Genomic DNA, 23,745 nt, shown 5'->3' with positions numbered 1-23,745 from the left:
ATAGAGCATCAAAACCCTCCTTTGATTCATTCATTTATTTGATGAAAGAACCCAGATATCCAAAGAAGAGCAACAAAGTTGGTGAAGAGTCTGGAGCTCAAGACTTAGGAGGAGGCTGATGGACCTGGGGGGTTCAGCTGGAGAACAGGAGCTGGGGGGAAACCTTCTGATCTCTGAACTGCCTGAAAGGAGCTTGGAGCCAGGGGATGTCGGGCTCTGCTCCCCAGGAACAAGCGCCAGGAGCAGAGGAAACAGCCTCAAGTTGCAGCCAGGGGAGACTGAGGTTGGATCCTAGTAACAATTTTTTCCTGGAAAGGGTTGTCAGGCATTGGAACAGGCTGCCCAGGACAGTGGTGGAGTCACCATCCCTGGAGGGGTTGAACAGATGCAGAGAAGAGGTTCTTAGGGACATGGGTTAGTGCTAGAGTTGGGTTAATGGTTGGACTTGATCATCTTAAAGGTCTTTTCCAACCAAAAGGATTCCATGATTTCTAAGCACTCTCTAGAGACAGCTCTTGGGGAAGAGATCAGAGGTATAACAAAAGGAACACGGACCTCGCTGAGTGGCATCAGTGTTTGCGCCCAGCTTAACACAGTGCAGAGGAACAGTGTCTGCCCTTTATATCACTGGATGCGATAAACAGACATGCCCAGCCTCTGCAGGGTCCTGACTTTAGAAAAAACATCATTGCCAACAACTACCAGGTCCAGCAGGACACCAGGAGGTCACAACTGTGCAGTCTGTCAACGGTTCAGGTCCAACACCACACTGAGATTTTGATAACAGGGTAGTAAAACTACCTCCAGTGTGGGAGACTTTCTGCAAGGGATGCTCACTTCAGCCCCTGTAAACAAGCAGCAGATGCTACCGACACGCCAGGTTTGACTCATCCAGTTCATTAACATCTTCACAGAGTTTGCGGTTTGTTTTTCATATTTCTCTTTGTGCACAGTGAAAAAGAGCCTCATTTATTTACATTCCCTGCTTCCAACGCTGCAACAATTGAGTTTTAAACACCTTTATCACTTCTTTCTTGTGGAGAGAAGAAAAACAAACAAACGACCATGCACACGCCCTGGATTTTCCCTCCTTAATGATACAGAAACATTTTACTAATCTGCTCCCTGTCTCTTTCAGGCTTTACAACTGAAATAAAATTTTAGTTGACAGCGTTTTAAAAAATATATGAAAAACCCCATGAAATACACAACTACCTCTGAAAGATTCATTTGTGATTTCCCATGCAATTTGTATTAATTCTAAAGCATTCAGAGAACCACTCTGACCCAATCCCGCTAGCATCGCTTTTAAATCCGAAGCAACTCAACCCGCTGCTGGTGACAACACTTTGATCACAACAGGCACCCTGTTCTGGTGAGATGGGTGAATCAAGTGTTGTAATTAGGACATTAGGAAACATTTATTCATGGAAAGGGTTGTCGGCATTGGAAGGGGCTGCCCAGGGCAGTGCTGGAGTCACCATCCCTGGAGGGGTTTAAAAGACGTGTAGATGAGGCTCTTAAGGACATGGTTTAGTGCTAGATTTAGGTTATGGTTGAACTCAATCCTAAGGGTCTCTTCCAACCGAAATGATTCTAATATAATACCCTGGCACCAGGCAACGTGGCAGAAGTCGTCTGAGACACCACCAAGCCATGAAAGGCCTTGGGGGCAGATTCACAACCCATTTGGCTATTCCAGCTACAAGGACAACCACAGGCACCCCTGTGTCTTCCCAGAACCACAAATCAGCGGCCCAAAATAAAGCTATGAGACGGGAATCGGCTCAATCCCTTCGGCTGTCAGCCAACCCTGAGCAAGTCCCACAGGTAGAAAGAACCTCGGAGAGATCAGAATCAGGCCTCCCATCCATGAGGCAACCGATTGCGCTGGCCCCTTCATCGGTCCCTCAGGGCTGTTTGCAATCTCTCACGAGAATCTGGGATATGGTTATGTAAAACAGATTCCTCGCCCTTAATTAAAATAAAGTTCACATGCACACCCTGCTGAAGGCAGCATTAAAGAAAAAAATAAAGACTTCTGTGAGGGATAAGTCACTTATAATTAAAAAAAGAACATCTCTGTGGGCACACAAGGGAGTGTGGAATGCTTGCCAGGCACCTGGATAATCAGTTCCTATGCAAAGCTGCAGTGGAGAGCCCTGGGGAAAGGAAGGGTCACACACACTCTCTTTCCGAGGCAATGCAGGTGGGATTTGCCCAGCATGGGTGACAGCTGCAAAGCCTGTCCCCAAATTCTACCTATTCTGAGGCCACAAGCACTAATTCTTCTCCACTGCACTAGTGTGCTCTAGTGTTAAAATCAAAGACCATCTTGTTTTATCATAAGTTCCCTGGCTGTAATAGAACAGGAGCTGACAGATGTTTCACGTTGAGCTTTACCTGCTGACTTTATCATTTAAACCTCACCCATGCTCCTCCCCTCCTTCCCAAAAGAAAGGCCATTTTAGCTTCTTCTTGGAAGTCAGCCCATGTCTTTGATGGTTTTAGCTGCCTTTCCACAACGCCACCATATCCTCCTGGATATGGAGACATGGAGACCAAAGCTACACTTCACACACAGGATGTGGGTCCATCAAGCATTTATATCGAAGCAAAATGATATCATTCATCCCTCTCTTGATGAGGATGGTGGCTTTTTTGGTTGCTACTGAAGTGATGTTTCCCTCTCCATCCTGAAAAGTGAGATCATCTCCATTTTTTTTACCTTTTATTCATGCAGCTTTCAAACAATCAAATAACCTTTTCTCCAAACTTGTAGAAGCTTAAGATCCTGACAGAAGTTTTCTGAAAATCCAAATATATTGCATCCACTTTAATTCTTTCTTACCAACACCAACTTTAATTCTTTCTTACCAACACCGCAAAGAACTTCATGGGGTAGGGCAGCACGATTTTCACTTTCAGAAGCCACACGGACCCTTTCCCAACAGTTAACATTGATCTATGTATTCAGAGATCCCTATTACAGACCTTTCCATTCCTGGTAGCGTTGACTCTTTGGTGTGCTCTTCCAAGACCCCCTCTAGAGCTCTTTTTATAGGTGGGAACAATACTGGCAGCTCCCCAGTCCTCTGGTACAGTGACATCTGTAGCGATAAATGATACAGCTTGGCCAGCAGTTCCTCAGGACTCTTGGTTGAACACCATCCAGCCCTGCTGATTTCTTACCTTCTAAGTCATCTATTTGGTCTTATTTTTCCTTTTGTATTTTTGTTCAATTATTTTCAGTGATGTACGGGTTACAAAAAGTGCATTTGATGTTCGAGCGTCCCAATACCTTCAGCAGTTAAGACTTGATATTCTTTGCTATGGCTTTCACAGAATCCCAGACTGGTTGGGGTTGAAAGGGACCTCTGGAGATCATCCAGCCCAACCCACCTGCTAACGCAGGGTCACCAGAGCAGATCACACAGGAAGGTGTCCAGGTGGGTTTGAATGTCTCCAGAGGAGACTCCACAACCTCTCTGGGCAGCCTGGTCCAGGCTCTGGCACCTCAAAAGTAAAGAAGTTTTTCCTCATATTCAGATGGAACTTCCTATGCCTTTACCAACTCCAAATAACCTTTTCACACCTTTATCATCAAGCACTCTTTAAAATACGCTAATCCTAATGGATTATTTTCTAAGGTACACAATATATATGTCCTAATGGATATAAAAAGCAAAATCCTAACGTCTCAGAAGGGTAGTACCAAGACAGATTGTTTCGCCCACCCGCTGTCCCTGCCCTCCCCCTCATGCCAACCTGTGCCCCGGCACGGCTGTCACCCTGCCTGTCCTTCCTGGGGGAGGTTTCAGATACCACAGACAGATCGGTGAAATTAAACTGCGTCACCATGACAGCCAGCTCTGCTTGAACACACCGTGGAGATCGGAGCACTAGCGACGTCAGTTTGGGACAGGAGCTATCAGGGCCTAAAGTCGGGTTTCTGTCTGGGCTCCTCCTGATGAGGAAGGCTGGTGCAAACAGAAGGTAATTTTCCTGCAATGTGATGATATTGATAGATGCCAGGCAACCTGTGAACAACCCCAGATTTAAATGTCTCACCCTGACCGAAGCACTGAAGCAGGTACTTTCCTTGCTGCCACACCACGTGTTTCTGTTCCTCACCCTGTGACACTCACAAGTTCAATGAAAATGCTCCTTTCACATGAGGTTGTGTGTGAAGCTACCTGCCTGCACAGGCACTTGTGGAGCACAGACCAAAACAGTTTCCTTCTTCCACACCCTCCATTTCTTGGCATTTACACCCTTCAGAAGCCCATAAACAGTCCTGCCCTCCTCCTCATTTTAAAAAACTACACAAGTATATAGCTCTTTTATCTTCCTTTTGCGTCAATCCCTCCAGCCCCAAAGTTGCTTTCCCTCAATTTCCTCCTATTTATCTGCTACAAAGTAACAACCATCAAAGGCGGCAAAAAAACAAAACAGAAAACAAAATCCCCCCACCCCTCACAGTGATTAGCAACATCAGACCCAATTTTCAGAAAGATATTTAAGAGTTTTTAAAAATACTTTACCAGCTTAGGTGCCAAATCCCAACAGTTTCCGAGGGAATCAAGCGCCCACGCGCTTTCTGGATTCCCACTAGATGCCTACCCACATCTTTCAGTACGTAACCACATGAAACGCTACTTTTGTTCTCAAGGTTAGGCTCTCTAAGTGCTGCTGAGACAGTCCCCTAACGTTCCCACTGAAACCCATAGGCTGCTGAGTTATGTCCCCAGGTTACAAAACACACACATACGAAGAAAACCCACAACCTTTTTTGTTCCTTCATGCCCAGCACATTTGCCCGAATACCTGCTGCACAGTTCCTGACAATATGAAAGTTTATCATCTTGTTTGCATCTTGGATATGAATTCTGAAGCACAAATGTTGCCAAAGTCTTTCTGTGCATATTCCAGGCTATGCAGAGATAAAGAGACATTATGCTATACCAGAAATGGTTTTTCCTGTTCCTCCCTGTGCCTGCTTGTTCTCTGTTTGCCCTTTACACCTGCATGACAGAGGAAAGAACATTATTTCTCCAGCACAGTTGTGTTTTATGCTCACTATGAGGCTTTATGGGCAGTGTTTAGGTGACAAGAGGGTGACAGAGACTCAGCAGCTCCGTAAATAAGCCACAAACATTTGTACAAGAGATGACTCCCGCTCTATTGCCCTTTGACTATGAACTGAAGGACTGCAAGATGGAAGAGGCCCAGCAGCATTATTTAACAATGTCAATTAGTGACTGGCAGCAGCATAAGCAACTTAATTCTGTCTTGGATTAAAACTATAGATCCAGCTGGATATCAGCAAGATGTTTGGGTCCAGAGGACAGATTATAACCTGCTAGGGAAAACATGCAGCTGATTCTGAATCATCTTTTCAAAGTTACAGGAAGACATGTAACACAAAGACGCACGATATTATGCAGGTAGGTGACGGGAAAAATCCCAAAAGTGCTCTGCTACACCAACAAATTATGCTGGGTGAAGCATCCAAGCCCCTACAGTGCGGCAGGGATTGCAAGCGTTGTGCTCACATCGAATCAAAGGAGGATCCAGAACAGCAAAATAACAGGAGGTGGGAGAAATACATGATCCCCCTGTGATTTTTCTGTCAGGCTTTTTCTCCTAAATACATTTATTAAAGGCAGAGAATCAGTTAAGGAGGAGCCAAAAGCCATTTTGTACCAAGGACTTTCAGATTCAGAGCACAAGCAGGTCCAGCAGGAGCTGACCCGGCATGTGCTAGAGGTTCAAAGAGCTCAGGGGCAGAGGAAGGCAAGAAATAACCAAAATAACAAGCTGTACACAGTAGGTACCCCAACAATACACCATGATTTTCAAGAGTAAAAAGGAACTTACTTGTGAGCTAATCCTGAGAAGCCACCAGATCTAGTTGTGTATCTTACAGCCCTCATATCCAGATTTGAAACCTACCGAAGAGCTCTGGGATCTTTAATGCTACACCACAGCTACACTCACTCCTGTTTCTCCATTAAGTTTTCTGCCAGGTCAGCTCACAGCCAAGTGCTGAAAAGGAAAAGCACCCTTGCCTTTGGATGGCTGCGTGCCACGATGAGCTCAGCTGTGTCAAAGCTTCCCCCCCCGGCCCCCATCGCAGCCTCCCAGAAGAAATTCAAGCGAAGAGCACGCTCCCAGCAGGTGGAGAGAGAACCCTCCCGTCCTTTCATCACGCCTTCGATCTCCAAGAAAACGCAAGTTCAGATTATACTTTTAATATTAATGCCGAGTTGGCCACATCAAAAGGAAAACAGCTGCCAACAGCCACATTCTTGCTTTATAGTTTTGTGATGGGGGGGTGAGGGCTGGTTTTTGGGGAAAAAAAAGCAAACAAGCTTTTCATCTGTTAGTCAAGAAGAATGCCAAGTCAACCACAGGCTTTTTTCTTCCAAATTTGTAGTTAGTTCATTAGCAGCTTAGGATTAGAGCCCTCACAAAGAGGTCAAACAGTCTCTATGCTGAAACTAGCACAGGTTATGATTTATATAGAAGCCTTTCACTGCTCACTCCATTCACACCCCCATGAAAATATAAAATAACGCTATCAAGAGCCCCACAATAGAAGGGAAGCACGTGAATTGATGAGAAAGGAGGAAGGCAGACCACAGAGATCACACATGCTCATCCTGTTGGATTTCAGATGGTTTACCTATAGCTACAGGAAGCATGGATTGGAACAGGATCTCAAGGCTTCGAAAACAAACACAACTACATCGCACATGGGATGAGATCACCTTGTTGAAGTCACTGCTCCTCGATACCGAGCCAAAGGAACAGGGTGGGACTCAAAGAGCAACTGAACATCACCAGATATGACAGACATCCACTATAATACTCAAAGCCTGACAACAGAAACAGGTAGGATATTAAGAACAGAAAGCAACTTGCTGTTAAGGTGAGATTCTTTTAATCTCCATGACCATTTACCTCCTGAAAGGCATATCGATGCATTTAATGCTGTCGGATGTCGCTGTGTGATGAAACTTTGTTGAAACAAACAAAAAAAGCCCAGACAAGCACTGTTGGTGGCATTTGGATTAGGTCCCAGGATGAGTAAGTATTGGATCAGAATGCAGGAAGGGCTCTTGGAGGATGTATCTAGTATTAGAAAGGACTGACTCTTAAAAAAAACAGCAAAGGGCACCTAAAATAAAATGGATGATGCAAATTAAACAAATAAAAAACCCCCATGATTCTGATGATCCCCTAATCAGCTGCAGGAGATGAAGGAAATCGAGCTGTGATTACTCAACATTGGTATTTTTTAAAGTAGCCAATAACTTTAAAAGAAGACACGGCACACAAAAGACATTTTTGGCTGGACCAAGTAAATGACTAAATTCTTACAAACGGGGCCAGCTCATCACTTCTGAATGTTTTTTCTTTTGCAACTTGATGTTTCAGAGAGATGCAGGACAAATGAAAACGCTGGTGCCCAGAAGTCTACAAAGACGACATAATGAGGTTTCTGATCATTAACCCACCCCTTCCACCTTCTCCTGCCCTGTCCCCCCAATCCCCTTTCACCGTGAGTAAACAGGAGATGAGTTTGGGAGGGGGGACTGTTAATAGGAGCTGGCAGGATGGTGTTTCCACAAGTATAAGTTTCATGTGAAAGCCAGAATTCCTACTATGACAGTGCAGTGAGTCACTTGACAACAAGTCATTGAGGCATTTAGATACTGGGTTTGAATTCTAAGAAATGACAGTTTTCTGCCCTAACTGAAGGATGTGCCTTTATTGAATCTAGAATTCAAACACAGCCGGTGACCGTTTGTCTCCATTTAAAGACAGCCCACACAGACATATCTACTGGTTGTGCTCTACTTTCTGGCTTTCAGGAGAGCCCTGAAGGAATTGTGTGGTTTTTTGCTATTATTTTCCTTGAAGAAAGTCCTGCTTTTGCCATTCGCAGCCCTGCCCTCACCTCCTCAGCCTTTCTAAATGAAACCTATACATTTTATCTATTTCCATATATCCCATCAAAACTGCTTGATAAAGAAAGTCAATCAGCCTAAGGTTTCCTCCCCTATCCAGTCTTCATCCTCCTCCCAAGCCCTGAAAAAGCTGCTTCTTGTTGGGACAGAGGACAAAATATTTTACCTCCCTGCTGCTCATCTGTGTTTGCCCAGTATCTTCAGGATCACAGATAGATGAGGATTCTGTTTCTCATCAATCTTAGGGATGGCCAGGGAAAGTAAAGACAGGCAGGAATCACCGAATCACAAAATCCCAGAATGTCAGGGGTTGGAAGGGACCTCAAAAGCTCATCCAGTCCAATCCCCCCACCGGAGCAGGAACACCCAGATGAGGTTACACGGGAAGGTGTCCAGGCGGGTTTCAATGTCTGCAGAGAAGGAGACTCCACAACCTCCCTGGGCAGCCTGGGCCAGGCTCTGGCACCCTCACCATGAAGAAGTTTCTTCTCAAATTTAAGTGGAACCTCTTGTGTTCCAGTTTGAACCCATTACCTCTTGTCCTATCATTGGTTGTCACCGAGAAGAGCCTGGCTCCATCCTCCTGACACTCACCCTTTATATATTGATAAACATTAACGAGGTCACCCCTCAGTCTCCTCTTCTCCAGCTCCAGAGCCCCAGCTCCCTCAGCCTTTCCTCACACGGGAGATGCTCCACTCCCTTAATCATCTTGGTTTCCCTGCGCTGGACTCTCTCCAGCAGTTCCCTATTGATGAACAGTGTTTCTGTAGAAAAGGAAAACAAACAAACAAACCAAAGGCTTAAATAGATATAAGTAAGGAACAGACACAGAGAAAAAAACCAAACAAGAATACAAAATTAGTTCTTAACTGCAAGTGAGGTTTAGTGCGATTGTCAGGGCTCCCAGCTATGGACAGAGAGACACCAACCTGACATCAGAGTCTACAGCTTCATCTAAGCGTCATTTTAATTTTGTTCACACTCTCCAAAATCTGGTTTAGGAACACAAGCCAGGCTAGTCTCAAGTCTTTTAGACTCTCTTGGCACTGGCCTGGTAGCAAACCAGACTCCTGCTGCTTTTTGTGAATGTTGGTACAGCCTTTTTAATCATTCTCTCTGCTACCAAGGGAGTCAAAATTGCATAGGAGAAGAATTTCTAAGACACGCAGATATAAGTGACTGGAATTTCTACCAGACACCTTATTACCAAGACATACAGGCTGATGAACCAGCAAGAAATTTGATAAGCCAGGAGTTAAAAGACAGGTTTTTCATTAGATCAACATAACTGTGATACAAGACTTGTCGCTGGTGCTGCAGTTCCCTCTCCTTCCTCCCCTCACAACTCCTCTGGTTTTCTGTAAGGCAACCCAGCGAAGATTTCAGTGATTTTGGAGAATTAAGTTATAACATTAATAATTTACTGCTAAGATGCAGTAGATACCCTCAATTCCCCCACAAAATTAGGAACTGGACGGTCAACCCAAAGTCTCTGTGTGCTCATATCTCATTATTTTAGACTCCAAGGCTCACTTGGATCAAATTCTGTCATTTCTCTCTATAGACAGGAGTGGGAGAAGTCTTTTTTATATGACACAGATCTTTGCATAGCTTTCACATCTCCAGGATCTTAGAACTAAAGAGAAAGCATCAAACACCTTAACATATAACCACCGCATGCATATATTTTACTGAAGAACCTTACCAACTCCTTGGATTATCAGAAAGCAGATGGGTTAGATGAAGGGCTATGGGGCATTATCACTATTCATTTCTAGGCCTCCCCTTTGAATTCAGCTCCCAAAGCTTTTCCGTTGCCATCTGCAATCTCCCGCAAGCACGACGCTAAAGCAGTGACACTGAAATTGTACTCACATCTGATTCCAAAGTGGGACTGAAGACAAGCACAACGTCAGGGCAAAACAGGGACGTGAACTACGAGCTCGTGGTTAACATTTTGTGGTTTAAGAGGACAGTGTGGCAAGAAAATTCAATCAAACTTCTGTGGAAAATAGAAATAGCAGTGACCACATCCGTGAGAAACACCATCCACTTAACAATCATTCCAGGACCTTTGTTTTACACCTTTATCTTCCTCTTGCCTCCCTCTTAAAAAGAAACTAAGTTTTCTTGGAGCAATTTCTCATTTCAGCAAGAAGTGCCTTGAATCAAGTGGTCCAAACCCTATCAAAGCAAATCACAGAATCCCAGAATGTCAGGGATTGGAAGGGACCTCAAAAGCTCATCCAGTGCAATCCCCCCACCGGAGCAGGAACACCCAGATGAGGTTACACAGGAAGGCGTCCAGGCGGGTTTCAATGTCTGCAGAGAAGCAGACTCCACAACCTCCCTGGGCAGCCTGGGCCAGGCTCTGGCACCCTCACCAGGAAGAAGTTTCTTCTCAAATTTAAGTGGAACCTCTTGTGTTCCAGTTTGAACCCATTACCCCTTGTCCTATCATTGGTTGTCACCGAGAAGAGCCTGGCTCCATCCTCCTGACACTCACCCTTTATATATCTGGAAACATTCATGAGGTCACCCCTCAGTCTCCTCTTCTCCAGGCTCCAGAGCCCCAGCTCCCTCAGCCTTTCCTCACACAGGAGATGCTCCACTCCCTTCAGCATCTTGGGGGCTGCGCTGGACTCTCTCCAGCAGTTCCCTGTCCTTCTGGAACTGAGGGGCCATAACTGGACACAATATTCCAGGTGTGGTCTCCCCAGGGCAGAGTAGAGGGGCAGGAGAACCTCTCTGACCTACTCACCACTCCCCTTCTAATCCACCCCAGGTACCATTGGCCTTCCTGGCCACAAGGGCCCAGTGCTGGCTCATGCTCATCCTGCTGTCCCCAGGACCCCCAGGTCCCTTTCCCCTACACTGCTCTCTAATAGGTCATTCCCCAACTGGAACCTGGGGTTGTTCCTGCCCAGATCCAAGACTCTACACTTGCCCTTGTTATATTTCATTAAATTTTCCCCGCTCAACTCTCCAGCCTGTCCAGGTCGCTGGATGGCAGCACATCCTCTGGTGTGTCAGCCTTTTAACTAAAATCCTTTTAATAAAGATATTATTTAACAAAGTACAACGCTTAGTAAAGCACAGAGATTCACGTCGGAAATCCAGCTTTAAATCATTTAAGATTCGACAAGGCAATTGGATCTGTAGCCTGAAAATAGTGTTTCTGTATTATGGAGGCCATATGCATATTTCTGAAGGAATGAAGGAAAATGTGACACTTTTCCTTTATACGAACCAATGTTCCCTTTCACAAACTTGTTTCTTGAGTTTCTGAGCTTGAATCAAAGAGTTTCTCCTCTACATGCTTTGTTTTGAAATAGATTTGTCTGATTTGCTAAAAATCTGCCAGAATGTGTATGTGCCAGTATGCCCTGTAATTTTTGACCCTAACTACAGTGACCTAAGTCCAATTACACACTGATTCAGAGCACTCACAACTAAAGCAACTTTTAATACATAATACTATGACTAAGACTTCCAGTCTATTATCAGCATTTTACTAAATAAAGCTCAAACTGGGGCTCCACTAAGAATTAACACATTCTGTGGTTTGCAAAGGAAATTGCATTAAAATTTGTCTTGAATGGGGTCTTCCTGAAAGGATAAGGCCACACAAATTGTTCTGTTTCCAGAAGAGCTGCAAAATGTAATGAGAGTTTTAATAGCGTGTCTTATTAATTTTAATGAACTAATCAATATTGCATTTCTAATCCTGATCTGTTCGTTTGCAGCTAATTTCTTTTCCTTCTGTGCACTCCCTGGTCTTTGCAGCTGTTACCTGACTGTTAAATACCTTTTATTATGAAGGGACCCCAGAGTTCAGACTCAGGTGAGCAATTTAGTGAACTAGAAAAGCAGAGAATACACTATAAGCCTGGCCTTATTTTTTTTCCCCCTATACCTCAACACAGGCTGGGGTTACAAAGCTCAGTATTGGCCTCAAGCACACGCTGCACCGTACACAGAGGTTAGAACAGGGCCTTGAGCTGAAATCATAGAAATGAATCATAGAAATGAAATCACAGAAATGAAATCATAGAAATTAATCCAACAGCTTCAGCATTATAGACAGGACTGGGAAAGGGGGGTTGGAATATTCCTCCCTGTTGCTGCTGGGAAATCAGCTTTTCCTTCATCCCAAACAAGTCTGAACTATAGCAGCACATGAATTCTACATTCAGCTGTGACTTCTAGCTGCTCCAAAGCACAACTGAAATAAGACATTCTTGAAATACCTGCTAAGGACAAATGATAGATTCATCTTGGCACAAAGCCTTTACACTGAACTTGTTGGTGAAACTGCATAATGTTCACTTACAGATAGCTGGAGTAATTAAATCCAAGTTGTACAAATGGAATCACTTCTCTACTCTTTCTACAGAGGAGTTTGGGTTAAGCAGCCAAGCCACTCGTATTTTAAGATCAGCAGAGAATGTGCATTTGGGAATATGTAGGTACAGAAAATAATATATATTGGAAATTCTTTACGCTAAAGAAGTGATAAGGTACTTCACATTACACTAAGCTTTCTATATGTAAATGAGGAGAAGAACCACATGAAGCAAGCCCCTAGTTCAGATAAAAATATTTCTCACTCCAGCCTGTTTCATAAATAGAACATAAGCCCTGAGAAATGGGCTTCGTCTTGTATGAGAGACATCATCTAAAATATGTGTGTGCCTCTTAGAGTCATTACGTGATAGTTCAAAGCCCTACTGATGCTTAAACTAACAGTCCCAAAGTGGTGCTGTGACACCTTAGCAAGCCAGGCTGTCAGACTGTGTCCCAACCTTCCTCTGCTGCCATTCCTAAAGTCATAAAAATGCCGTGTAGATTACGGATATGGAGTGACTTTGTGGAAAAAGAAAAGAACAAGAGTCAAGAAGCAAGGCTTTACATCCCACTTGCACACAGCATGTACTTGCCACTTGATTTGCTTGCAGTCCCACAGCTACAGGCCCACCTGGATCCAGATGTTTGCAGCCAGATGTCACATACTTCAAGGGAGTCACAATATATTACCCGCATTGCCTCTTGCATGGTATTTGGGATAACAAAGGGCTACTGTAGAAGAAATAATTGCTTTTCAGAAAGTACATTTGATTACTACTTCTGATTTGGCCTGGTTTTCCCAAATTCGGATGTTTCTCCTATCCTGTTAACTTCTTTTTTCTCTCCTCTGTTTTTTTTAAGCCTAGAATGATAAAAACATTTCCCACCACTTAACTTCACCAACTCCAGGCAGGAAGTAGAAAATACACTTTAAGGCAGTTACATCAGCTTAAGAGTGAAATAAACTAGTTATAGATCAGGTCCAAAGAGCACAGAGCCCAAGAAGGAAAGAAACCAAGGAAGAAAAGTTATTGTTTAACCTGCATCTCAGATGAGATGCAAGAGATAGGGAAAGGCCATCCACTGGAAGCTGTAACACTTGGATTGCCAGTCTGAACAGCTATTGCAGAGCCTGGACAATTTACCAGAAGCATATTAGTACATAAACCCAGAACCGAACACTTCTACTTTCTCTTCAAATTCCCCCAGAAATGCGCTTAATCAGATGTTTTTTTTTGTTTCCCCCAAATGCTAAAATGAAGGGAACTTGTGAAAGCTGTGCTGCTACAGTGCATTTGCCAGGGGATTTGTTAGCAGTGCTGCCTGCATCCTCACAGCCAGAGCAGCAACTGCAACTCCTCCCAGCTACCTGCTGCCATGTACAACAAATTAGATGGGAGATAAAGAGGACCAGCGTGACTACCCAGAGGAATCAGCATTTTCAGAGTGCAACTCTCTGACTTATTTTTAAATGGCTACTGCAAGATGATACGTACCACATCCTAAAAGGGCCTTTTCCTCTCTACTGGTCATACTGGGAGCCTGGGGAGACTTGTTCAGCTCTGAGCATCTGTTTTCAGCTCTCAGCATCGATGTTTTCGCCAAGTGAATCCCACTAAGGGCCCTGAAACCGTAATGTGCACCCCACTGCCAGGTGCTGAAAAGGAGATGTTGTGGGAGGACCCAAAAACCCTTCTCCAGCTCTAAGGATGTGTCGGAGGAGGAACAGGACACAAGTTTGCCCCCCTGCCCGAAGCCAGGAGCAGTCATCACCAGTGGCAGCACTCAGTGTCACCCCTCACAGCCATAATGTCCACACCTACACATGCCACCACACACAGGTGCACCCAAGATCAGGAATTCCAAGCCTGGACTTAAGTTTGAGTAAAAACCTGGTCAGCATAAGCAGTGTCAGCTGGTTTTAAGCTATTCATGCCTCAAGAGCATCACACGCCTTATGCTCTGAAGGGAAGAACTGATCACAGTGACTTATGTGCTGCATGAGTGAGCATCTGCTGATGGTCCCAGTTCTGCTGCCACCAAAGGGAACGGACCACAGAATCCCAGAATGTCAGGGATTGGAAGGGACCTCAAAAGCTCATCCAGTGCAATCCCCCCATGGAGCAGGAACACCCAGATGAGGTTACACAGGAAGGTGTCCAGGCGGGTTGGAATGTCTGCAGAGAAGGAGACTCCACAACCTCCCTGGGCAGCCTGGGCCAGGCTCTGGCACCCTCACCAGGAAGAAGTTTCTTCTCAAATTTAAGTGGAACCTCTTGTGTTCCAGTTTGAACCCATTACCCCTTGTCCTATCATTGGCTGTCACCGAGAAGAGCCTGGCTCCATCCTCCTGACACTCACCCTTTATATATCTGGAAACATTCATGAGGTCACCCCTCAGTCTCCTCCAAGCTCCAGAGCCCCAGCTCCCTCAGCCTTTCCTCACACGGGAGATGCTCCACTCCCTTCAGCATCTTTGTTGCCCTGCGCTGGACTCTCTCCAGCAGTTCCCTGTCCTGCTGGAACTGAGGGGCCCAGAACTGGACACAATATTCCAGGTGTGGTCTTACCAGGGCAGAGTAGAGGGGCAGGAGAACCTCTCTGACCTACTGACCACCCTCCTAATACACCCCAGGCACCACTGGCCTTCCTGGCCACAAGGGCCCAGTGCTGGCTCATGGTCATCCTGCTGTCCACCAGGACCCCCAGGTCCCTTTCCCCTACACTGCTCTCTAATAGGTCATTCTCCAACTTATACTGGAACCTGGGGTTGTTCCTGCCCAGATACAAGACTCTACACTTGCCCTTGTTATATTTCATTAAATTTTTTCCTGCCCCTTCCCATCTCTAGGAACAGGGGTGCAAAGCAGTTCCTCCCAGCTGAGAGCTGTGCAAGCGCATAAGAAGCATCACACACTAGACAAATTATTTTCTCCATAAAAGCAAGCCCTCAGCATGAAGCACAACACATCTACATTCTCCCCAGTTCCTATACAGGCCAAGATATCAGGCTGAGAAAATGAGTTCAGCTCCTTGTCAGGCATAGAAAAAGATTATCACACAATACGCTTCTGGCACACAATATTCTTTTGCCTTCCCATAGGGGTAAAAAAGCCAACAGGAGATATTATTGTATCTGTCAAAGGGCTAGCAATCAACTAGAGTTCAAAGAAATATGACTTTTGGTTTTAGTTGCCTGGTTTCAGTCTGTTTCTTGTACCTCCTCACAAAGAGTGGTTGTTTTTCAGAGCCTTTACAAAGTCTATTTGCTTCTGTTATCTGCTGTTGACATGACGAACTGTAAACTAAGATCCCTTTAAGGGTGGGTCTCTGGATCATTTCTGTATTTTGGTACCGAGAAAAAGTCTATTTCAGCTCTAGGCAGTTTCGTACGTTGTTAACAATATAACGGAAGTGAACCATAACAACTAGATTTTGAAATGACAAAGCTTCCCCCATCGAGGAAGTGAGACAGGTGCATAAAAGGGAGAAAGGAGGAAAGAAGCAAAACAAAAAAACAAGTAAACAAACAAACAAACCAGGTGAAATTCATGCACTTGTAGTCAAAGCCGAGAGAAAAGGTCTGCCCAGACCTGGTAGAGGATACACAAGAATCAGCAGTAATGAAACAGTTCTTTGACCTCTCAGGCAAGAAGAGCAAGCATCAGTTTTTAATCCAGTGCAAGTAAAGCAGTCAAAACCACAATAAATAATCAATATTTTCACTTAAGGGAGTTATGCTGGACTTGGCACATCTTTCTTCCCATATTCTCCCGATGCACGGAAAAGCATGCACCAAAAGCCTTACATTTCCCTACTCTTTTTTTCTGAGCAATATCCAGAGCACACGTTGTGTGCTGCTTAAAACCTGCCACAGCATTCCCGTTCTCATGCTACAAAAGCATTTTCCTCTTCAATTTTATTTTTGGCTTCCATTTCCAAGTCAAGGAATGGTAGTTTAATCATCCCATTTAAAGAAGTTGGTCCCTCCCCACAGGACTCAGACTAAATACCCACCCAGCTTATCAGACTCCAGTCTTAAACTCCAGCTTTGCCATACAGTACAGCTAAGAACAGATTGTCCCGTGGCACAAGACAGGGGCAGTCCATAGTTAAACAGATTCCTTTCAATTTCCACCATAGCTTCTGTTCTCAGTGTGGAGATGAGCTTTACTTCTCTGACTTATCCACAGAAAACGCAAAGGGAAAAGCAATTCCTAAGCATCCAGTGAACACACACACACACACACACACACACACACAAACTGTTCCACAAGGAGGAGTTTTTCCAGCTTTATCCTAAAAAGCTGTGAGCAAGATTAACACACCCACACTAAGCGATGTTAGAACAGCGATGGGAAGATGCTCCCAGCTTTGCCAGGTAGTGTATGCAACACCAGGAAACTCCAGGTACGGAGAAGGGGGAGGTAATTCAGTGAAAGGCATCCATGAGTCACTGTACAAAGAGTAATTGCAAGCAAAGAGAACAAACACTCTTCCGTCTGTGCCCGGCACAGCCATTTCACCCAACTACAGCACCTGCTTTCACTTTGAAAAGCTTGGTTAAGTAAAGAGCTTTTACAGTTGTTTTAACATATACATATATATATATATATATATATACACACTCACCATACTTAATCACCACATAAAGTACATGCCTTACAGCCAGTAACAAGTACCCAGCAAAGAGCCAGGTTTTGACATCTATTTATAAATCTTGTTCCTGAAGAAAAACTCCTGGAGGTGATGCTGGAATGAAGATCAAGTAATGCTCAGCAGGAACAGATGCACCATGACACGTACACGGATGAAGCCAGCTATTCCCAGCAATCATGAATTTTAAGTCTGCTGGATAACAAAAGCAGCAAGAACAGGGATTGCAGGCACGGGAGAGCTGTAGATTGGGGCATTGCCAGACACAGTGGAAGAGAAAAGCGCCGCTGCCCCTGAGGGCTCGTCCTGCTGGTGCTGCCTCTCCTCGGGCTCCCAGGATCATTCAAGAGCACCCAGAGGTGCCACCCATCTCACGATGCCCCTTCACTGCTACCCACTCCCCAGGCAGGATCCCCTGCTTTAAGCAGGAGGCTGGACTAGAAACCTCCCTTCCAATACGAATTACCCCACGATCCTAAATTCAGCCTTGCTTTTAAGTACTTTAATAGCAAAAAGCCACGGTTTCATACACACACACGGGCGGTGGGGGTTAAAAGACACGCTCCCACCTCTCCATCCCAGAGCATCAGCCACACAAAGCCCGGGGCTGTATCACCCCATCGCCCAGCGAGGGTCCAGCTCCTCAATTCTTTGTGTTTGCGCAAAGCACCCGCCCCTCCAGCCGAAGGCAGGACGAGGTGCTCAGCAGAAACTCTGGGCTCAGAGCCGCGATTCCGACCCCCAGATCTGCCGCGGAACCCCAAGCATGCGGACCCAAACGGGCTTGCAGACGCGGGGGGAGGGCGAAGATAACTCCCTTTGTTAAACGAATGAGCCGGGGAGGCAGGAGGTAGGCTCGGTAACCCACTCCAAAAAAATATCTACATATCTATATATATATTTATTTAATAAAATAAATAAATTAAAAGAAAAAAAAAAGTCCGCTCAACCCCTTTGCAAACTTCCCGGCTACAAAACAAGAAGCGAGGAAATCCCCTTCCCCGGCTCGGCGGGACTCACCTTCCTTCCGCCCGCCGCAAGGTGCTGCCCGGCTCTCCGCCCGGCTGGCCGCCCTCCAGCCGCCCCTATTGTCGGCCCAGCACCGCCTCCCTTCGCCCTCCCCGCCTTGCCGCTGCCATTGGCTCCGGGGGGGCCCGCCCCGCCGCCCCCTCTGTAGCCAAGGTGGGCAACCGGGCACGGCGGGGTAGGGGCTGGGACCTTCTCGCTTCGGTCGGGAATGGGCTGGCGGGGGGAGGCTCTGCTGGGGCGCAGCGAAAAGTTTTCAGGGAGGGGATGGGGATGGTACCTTCGCGGTGCAGGAGATCCGGAGTTTGCTTCGCTTGGGTTGTGCTACAGTTGCTTCCGGCACCCTTGGAGGGCAGAGGGAGGGAGCGGCGTTGGCCCGGGGTGGAAAAGTCTTCGGCGATCACGCCATCGAGGGAGCAACAACGCGGGGAGTGGATCGCCGGCAATTATACCCTTGGCATGAAGCACTGTAATGACTTGACTTGTGGTGTTCGTATCGCACCGTGCTATCGCAGAGCCGGCTCCATTGTGCTGCGGACTGCGTGGCTGCAGATCCAAAAAAGGCAAGAATAACACGGGCTCTGCCCCTGCTGCTGTGTTGCACAAGCTGAGACGTCTATACCTTATATTGCAGGGATCCGGGTGTTTGCTTTCCCTGTGATCCAAAGCTCGCTGGAAACTTGTTGCCCCAGTTTATAGGAGTTTTCCGGCTCAGGGCTTGTGCTCTAAGAGAGGAAAAGAGGGATTTGATCGCACAGATGTACAGCTGCATCGCTCTCCAGAACAGAGCACGGGCATGGTGAGGTTGTGTACTTTGAACACGCTGTCTAGACATCCAGAAGTACAGTGTTAAGTGAAGCAGGTAGATAAAGGCAAAAGGGAGACAAATAATACAGGTCACCACCCAGATCTAACATTTATAATGAGGCAGCATGGCTACAAATGAGAGATTAAGACAATACTGCCACAGTCTTGCCCTTGCACTATTATCTGCTCCTGTGAGAAGTTTGTTTGGGAGCTAAACCAGCAGAAAACCCCACAAAAATAAATGAATGGAGGAAGTGACAATGCGAGTCTGGGGCTGGTAGGGAAAGAGAGCTGATGTCTGTCAGTTTAATCTGTTGTGGAACGGCACACTTAGAATTACTTCCCTCTGTTGGATACCTGAAGAGCAACTTCCTTTTGTAGCACACTTAAAATCACAAAGGCTTTTTAGAAACATGGGTGCATCCTGGTAATCTAAAAAATACATCTTGAAGCCAGGCAGGAGATTGGTCCAAAATACTCATAAACATGCCTTGTTTGGTGAGATATTTTACTAAATACATTCATTCTACCACCTACCAAAAAAAGGAGAAAGGTAATTGCAGTGGTTGACCTGGGGCCTGGCCCATATACAGCTGGTGGATTGTTCTAACAGACCCTGCTAGAGCTGTATTTATATCTGTGTAAAGGTACTTAAAGCAGCATGAAATAACCAGGGCTTTAATTATAGGTGCTCTTAAAGCCACCTGAAGCTGAGAAAAGACGCAGGTTAACTCAGTTCACAAATGGTTTCAATTAAATCTTTGTATATTGACTGCCAAGGGATCTCACCAAAACATTCAGAGCTGTATTCTTACGTTTCATTATTAGCCTGCTCTATGGTAATGCAGAATCCTAAAAAGATATCCTGAAGGGATATCCTGGGATTACAATACTACTTTCAAGACTCCTTTGTCTGGGTATTTCAGAGGGAGTTCCCCAAGCAGAAGGAGGGAGAGGCATTTGGGATGCCCATGAACATCAGAATGGGATCTAGAGCTACTGCTGCGAACCAGAATTTGGTACTTCAGAAAGGAATGAGTGAAATGTAGACCGTTTTATTTGCCTTCTAAGCACTCAGAGCAGAGAAAGTGCTCAGGGAGTTTTCAGGGAAAGGATCCGTCTTGCCTTGTACTCAAGAAAACGGGATTTCTTACACCTCAAAAAGGTCTCTTGAGTTGTGTGTGAAGAAGCCTGGCACCAGGCCCCAGCCTCAAAGACCAACTCTGTCGAACAATCGATTTCACAGTGATCACGTAAGAACCGCATTTGCCTCCCCTTCAGACATGCAGCAGAACGAGCAGTCCAGCTGCTGCAGGGCATAGCGTGAACATTTCTTTTTTGTCAGCAGTATCAGTATTGATAGTTCTTACCCTGCTGTGCATCTCGGCTCCTGAGCTACTCCCTGCACTGCATCAGCACAGCTATTTGTGCGGGTATTTAATGGAAGGAATCAAAGAGCTGGTTCTCCAGAGACTTTTTTTCCTGTGTATTTTTCAGCCAGATCAAATCCCCAAATATTTTGGCTGACACAATGCAGGGGGGACACATAACATGTGAAATAGCAGAAGCTAAATCTCAGCTGAGGGACAGTAACTTGTTATGACTTACCAACTTAGTCACCTGCAATCATCTGACAGCTCCTTCAATGGGCTCTGGCAATTAGAGACAAATTGGCCTCAGCCTACAAGGAAGAAACCAGAGTTCATGAATGACTTGAAAACTAATTACAAGTCTCCAAGTCTGGGTCATCAGGAAAGAACTGGAAAAAGAAAAAAATATAAGAAGAGTTATACAGTCATACAATAGACAATTACAAAGCTCCTCAGCCAAATATCTTGCTGCAAAGATGTAGAAACAGCAAGCAAAAGTGAAGGTGATGGTGGGTCAGCGTACAACTGCCTGGAGGTTTCTCACCCAGTAAATCAGAAGTCAATCCAGCAAAATAATGTTGTTATAGTGGTGTGAAGTGATGAGTAAGACAGACTATGATTCAGCACTGCCCTACATATCATAAAAGCATGTACAGCTCTTAAAATGCATGTAAAACGGTTCCAAATCAAAACTGTCCTAGTTTGTCCAGATAACACAATAGACTAAAGTACTGGCGAGTGTGTTTCTGGCCACAAATCTATGATTCACAAGAGTAAATGTTTTCTCTAAACACACAAAAGCACATCAGTAACAACCTTCCATTTCCTCAGTAAATTTCAGGGTGTTTTAGTGCCAGAAAAGCAAAATAGCGAAATAATGAAAGGGCCAGAACTACCAGTCGGTAGACAACAGCACCTGGTTCCAATCTTAATGATCCTGATGTTAGATAATGTGTAATACCCATCACAAATGAATCAGTTCCAAAATGTATGCAAGTGGCACATTACACCTGGTAGGTATTTAATGTGGGCACACATTTCCTACCATCCTGGAAAAAGGTTTGCTAAGATTCCTCTGCCTAGAATGAGTTCAAATACAGGGGTAAGAACCAGGATCACCCTTTTAGCAAAGCTGGCTCTGGATTACACTTGTTTGACCTCAGCACTGTCTGCAATTTTATCAACTGAAATCGAAAACCTTATGCACTACCATTTCTCTGTATTTGGCCATATCCAGTTGTTTCTGGATGAATGGTTAGAGCATTTTTCTGGACATGTTCCCACTTGCCACTTGGTCCTTCGTTTCTTTATCAAGAGGTTCACAGTAAAAAGTCAGGATCTGTCTGATACAGCAATTGCAACCTGGTACTTTTTCTGGATGTTTAAATCCCAAATCATTCAAGTCCTCCTTAAAGGTTACTTTCTTATTAATTAAATTACCCTGTAGTAGATTGAAAACGGAGAGGAATCTTCATGCCATTCCAATTTTAAATCATCTCTTACTGCTTCACTGAAGTCCTGGAATCTGGTAAAACCTCTGGTGATGAATACACTTTCACATTCCAGATCTCCTTTAGCCAGGAAATCACAGAGAGACAGCTGAGAGCACTCGGTGCTTTGGTGAGCAGGCAGCAAGTCAGGGTGAAATCCAGGGAAGCCACAGGTGACTATTTGATTCTGGAAGCCTCGTGTATCTCTGGAAGTCGAAGAATACAGATGGGTAATGGCTTAACAATGAGGTCAGTCTTTGATTCATTAGCTAACAGCTGAATCTAAGCACAAATATCCCAGTTTTGAGGCATGCTGCTAATTCAAGCTTAAGAAGATAGGGGTGGTTTTACCCTATACTGTAAGTTTCTGTGGAGTTATACTGGATCCTGGTTTTGACTTAGATTTGATGTGTTTTCTCAATGATTTGAAGAGTTTTGTTTCTTGCAAAAATATGATTAACCACTGGTAATTTTAGGTAAAAAACATATTCAAATGCCATAAGTTTTTTGGGGGGGCAGGGAGCAGGGCGTAAGCATCAAACGCATTGGTTCAGCCATTAGACCTATGCAAGTTCATACCAGGATCTGACCATTGACATTTTAATCCTATGTTGTGCAAGAATTTGTGGAGACAAGTGCCGTAACTGCTTTCAGATATTTAAACCAGTACCAATGAGCTCCAAAAGCAGGCATGAAACTGAAGTCAGAATTTCCTCTTTTAGTCTCCCAGCTACCGGCGTAACTGTACTTCCCTGCATCAGAACTTCCCTCTGCCTGCAGTCCAAAAAGCCCCTGTATGCATCTCTGCCCCTTCCTCAGCTGTTTCCTTAAATATCTAGTCCTACTTCTCCCATTTCCCCATCCCTCCACGTTCACTTAATCATTCACTTCATTTTCAAAAGTCCCCTTCCTTCCTGATCCCACCCAGCCAAGCTAAGGCGAGGATACACATATAGTCTAGACGCTCGTCTAGTGATGAGTGCTCTGTCTTAACTGGAAAGCACGACAGCAACTCCGCTGTGTAAAACACAGGCTGCAGATGGAGAATGAGGCACCCAGGGAGAGCTGGAGGGGCACCGCTGAGAGGTGGAGGGGGGAAAAGGGGAGGTTGTAAATACTGGTTATTCACTTGGGCCTTTGGAGCATGAAGGAACTTGCTGACGGTGCAGGAAGTGCGGAAAGCAGCACGGTAAAGGCAGACAAACATCTCAAGCACATGAGAGCGTGTCTCCGGGCTGGCAAAATACCTGCAGAAAGCACAGAATGAGATGTGGTTGCTGTGTCTTGCCCAGCTGCCCATACAAGTGGCTCTGGTCAGTGATATTGTGTGGTAGGATCTTTTCAAGACAAAGAATTAAGAAAAAAACAGCAGAATGTCACCCAAAATGTAAATTTGCTGCCCAGAACAGTGTTTCCAACAGACAAGTCTGTGACAGGCTTTCCTTAGGGATTCAACTCAGAGTTGCAGTGGTTTTATAACACACACTTAGAATCACTATTTTGTCCTATAATTTTCTAATAATTTAATTCTGTCTATTTTACTGGGACCTATGATCCTTGTCTGTGAGCATGTGGGGGAACACAGTAGAAATGGATTGACACATAACTTGAGCTCAACAACTCCTGCTGAACCAGTAATAAATAACACTTCTGAAAGTGAAATTAATCCAAATTGTCCTGAACTATGTTATTTAAAGGTCTTTTCCAACCACAACAATTCTATGATTATAACTTCAAGGCAATAAGGGAGATGACTGAAAGTGTCGTAAAACGGGCTGCAGTGAACTTACCTTTCATTAGGGGCTGCCCAAGTTTAATGGGCTATCTTATAAAGAAAATAATAATAAAAATAATTTTAAAATCAATTAGCTTTTCCTCTCTTCATTGATTTTTTAAAGTACGCCTCTGGAGAGCTTCCACTTCCAGTATCAGGCTTTAAATATAAAAAGCTAGGTAATCAAGAGACAGTCTGAATGAGACATCAGACAGGGACTACTACTCTAGGGCTACTTTATGAATCAAAACCTAACAAAAGCAGCTCATTTTTCCACACAGAAAGTCTTGGCTGCA

At 44.9% G+C, this 23,745-nt stretch overlaps 1 protein-coding gene across 6 annotated transcripts in view; it reads right to left on the bottom strand.

Annotated features, from left to right (window-relative positions):
* PAK1 (p21 (RAC1) activated kinase 1) overlaps positions 1-18,044 on the bottom strand; it is an 82,092-nt gene extending 64,048 nt beyond the window's left edge. Inside the window, exon 1 of one of the 6 annotated variants that reach the window (XM_082067976.1) lies at positions 18,003-18,044. The gene's annotated coding sequence lies outside the window, so the exon portion shown is untranslated. The other 5 variants (XM_082067980.1, XM_082067978.1, XM_082067982.1 and 2 more) reach the window with 5 other exon arrangements.
* Between the last annotated feature and the right edge of the window lie 5,701 nt (positions 18,045-23,745).

This window comes from Streptopelia decaocto (genome assembly GCF_964273445.1).
Source record: "Streptopelia decaocto genome assembly, chromosome: 1".
NCBI lineage: Eukaryota > Metazoa > Chordata > Aves > Columbiformes > Columbidae > Streptopelia > Streptopelia decaocto.
This window is presented reverse-complemented; position numbering and strand designations above follow the sequence as displayed.